The sequence below is a fragment of the Morone saxatilis genome, unplaced genomic scaffold (genome assembly GCF_004916995.1).
Source record: "Morone saxatilis isolate NCDOM2014 unplaced genomic scaffold, NCSU_SB_2.0 Contig2, whole genome shotgun sequence".
Lineage (NCBI taxonomy): Eukaryota > Metazoa > Chordata > Actinopteri > Moronidae > Morone > Morone saxatilis.
In genome coordinates this window covers 26,466,994-26,470,465 of record NW_023339762.1, presented here as the reverse complement: position 1 = coordinate 26,470,465, position 3,472 = coordinate 26,466,994, and positions in this window count along the sequence as shown.

Here is a 3,472-nt window from a genome sequence, read left to right as displayed (position 1 = left end):
TTGTGTGAATGTGTGTACATTGTAGGTGGTGGACTTTGTAAAGTGAGCTACATCCTTCCATCTCTAGTTAGAAATATAAAATGACTGTCAAGGGGAAAAGCCCAAAATATTGTCATCTGATTAACCTTAAAACTCCTGGATGGTTTTACTCAACTTCCTGGGTCCAGTCCCTTGTATATTTTTAAAACAGCTCATCCTGAGAGCTCTTCTTCACACTCAGCCAGCTGCCAGTTACTCCTTTATAACCACAGTCTCCTGTCGGTTGGAGCTTCCCGGTATAGACCTTCCAGCCGGGCAGCAGCTTCACTGAGGAATAATTTAGACTGAAGCACTCTCTGTCATCAGATTGAGTGCCATCAGTGCGAAGGCTGCAGTGGACACGGACCAGCGCTGAGAAAAGTGCTGTCGGATTTAGATCTGTGCTTTTAAAAAGCTTTCATGTCCAGACGCATGTTTACACACTGAAACACCCACAGCTGAATGCACTCTTAAAAGCTCTACTTGAGACCAAAGTACATCCATAAAATAAGCTATTATTCTCAAAGGAGGAGCTCCCTGGACAACTCTTTGACTCACTTAGAGATTTTTATATTTTACTTTTAAAGATCTAAAAGATGAGTTGAGGTTGAAGCTTTAAAATTGAGTTATTTGTCCCGACAGTGGCTCAGATTGCTGGGCAGACGCCCGCCGTGCATGGTGATGACATTTGGCTGATCGGTAATGAGCAGAGCTAACGGAGCAGCGCCGTTCAGCAGGACGCTCACAACAGCCCGGTCTCAATTTTCCTCTAATCTTCCTCCCTCACCCTGGCTCCCAGCTCTAATCACTGCACTAGGAGGAAGCCAGCGTTTAAATGAAGCAGCTTACTGGGTGATTAGGAAAAAGGTAAATTATTCATTACAGAATGTGTAATCATAGCGCAGCCTTTGGTGGAGGATGAGGGAATTCGGGGGCCGCTCTCCCGGAGAGAGACCACACCCCTCCCTCCGCCATTGATGGCAGCCATGAAGAACCTAAGAGATGAAAGAGCCACTGAGAGGTTAGGGAGCCGTGGCAAATCCACAGGTAATAAACTACAAGCTCGTTAGATGCAGTTGTGAACTCTTCCTCCTCACATCAGGATTTTCTCTGTTAATGATGCAAAGACAGACTCACATTTTCACTGCAATATTTTAGTCTTGAAAATGTCCTCTGATCCCAGCAGCTCGTTGTTGGGAGCTTTTGGTTCAGTTTCTTCATGATGTGGTCAGAACTGCACAGGTGGTCACTTCATACGCAGACGAGGTCATCGCAGATGTTCAAGGGCGATTTCTTTACAAAGATTCTTTTGTTTTCTGGACGTCAGGGGTCGCGCTGCTTCTCAGCATTGGATGTGCAAACACTTCTTGCTTAACCTGATTGGACAAACACTTTCTGCTCCAGGATTTCAAAACGGAACAACATGGCGGCTCGTTTGGAAACGTTCTCTTACATCACATAAAATAATACAACAAAATGTGTCTGACAATCATAAACAATAACAGTACAAAGCTAACGATAGCTTTCTATTAGCCGAGAGCGATGCGAGGCAGGAGCGGCCTTCATGGCATAGGAACAGAAACATACAAGAGTTTAACAATGCCATACATTCTAGTAACTCAAGGTCAACTTACTAGCGCTCGTCAGGACTTTCAACAGGATCTCACTTCATTTAGTGCAATATCATGACCCTGCAGAACAAGAGCCCTAAAAACGACCACCAGTTGAATTATATGAAAAATCAAGAGGAATTGGAGTGCAAAACACTGATCCTGCAGGAGTTACAGCTGTTGCCATAAGCAGAGGACCGACTGCATCCGTACGAATGTGAAACAGAATGTCCTGAGTCAGTGTTTCCTGGAAAAGATTAAAAAAGTTACAGCCACCAGAGAGCCGAAGAGAACAAAAAAATTAGTCGGAGGAAGTCATTAATCAGCCTGAATGGTTGCTGCTCCTCTACTGGAAATAACCTTGTCTTGTAAGTGACTGCTATCTGCTTTGGTTTATCAGCAGAGGTTAAGTGCACGCTCGCCATCTGCGAATCTCCATCATGAAACAATAATAAAAGCTCAAAAAGCTCCATGCTCCAAGATCACCCAAAGTCAGTGGCGTTGTTTTAGCCTAATGGGCCGGTGAGTGCGAGAATAATTACTTAAAGCCCAAGAGGTTCCACATGAGGAGATGAATGTGAGGCTGTTTCAGGCTTTACTTACCCTGAGCAACAAGCCTCAGGCCTGGCCTAAATACCAAATGTTTGTAATGGGGTAATAATTCATGAGAAAAATAGTTTTACTCTCTCGGCGAGTTTATTTTACCCGCTAACACGTAGCAGGAAAAATGGGACATTTTAAAAGTGGAAGCGTTGTAATGAGAGGTATTAGTACACTTCAGCCGGGATCGTTAGGCTGTTTTCATGCATTATTAGCCAAAAATGAAGCGGAGGAAGAGTGGTGGGTAAACACTGGTAATGTAATGATCTATAACGACTACAGATATGATTCTGCTGGGACCGAGTGTGCAGTCGGAGCTCATTAAGCTCGTCGTCTGGGCTTGTTTTTATTGTATTTCCAACATGTGGAGTGTCTCGCAGTACTTGTTCTTCAGTGTTTGATGAGTTTCTGATCTTTCTCTCTTACAACATCCTTTCAAATCACAAAGTCGCCGTCTCCACCTTCTCTGAGAGGAACGATTCAGCAGCAGCATTTGAGTTTTTCGTCAGCGAGTAGCCAAAGCTGCTTTGGAGGAGTAAAACTGATCCAATACCTCAGGGCCTGAGGCCTGCTGCTACAAAGAGCCCATTGAGTCAGCTCATTAATGCACAACCTTAAAGGCAGCGACTGGTAGTAGAAAATATCCGAGCATGTGTGAATCCTTCCCCGCGGTGCACCTTGCCGGGTAGTTTTAACTCTCTGCATGGAAACTGTCACTTTGAATTAGGATGTTCTAACTGTTCACTCAACCAACCGCTGCCCTGTAAGACGTTACAGAAACAGGAACGACTAATTAAATGTGTTAAAGTTATTTGTGGACTTTAGAGATAGCTGGATAAACCTGATATCATCAATCAGTTTGCTAACTGTTCCACCGGCTGCATGTTGAGGAATATTAATGAGCAGGTTTATTCATGGATGAACCACAATGTAAAAATACTTTATTATAAGCAATAAGTTCTGCGGACTAAACTTAAAACTGTAAAAGGTCAACATTAAACAAGAATCTGCAGTTGAATGAGCTCAATGTCAGAATAGATGTTTATGTCATTGTTTCACAAACCCTTGAAAGAAGGAACAAGGTTAGAAGGATTAGGAAGGATGAAAATGTAATTTATCTCATATTGAATGAAGGGCTGAAGCCAATCAGATTTAAATATGCTGAGTCTAAAAATCCTGGAACTCATCCTAAAAGTACAAACCATGTGTACCTAGTTAAGAGCGCCACCAGTGGCCGTTCAGTG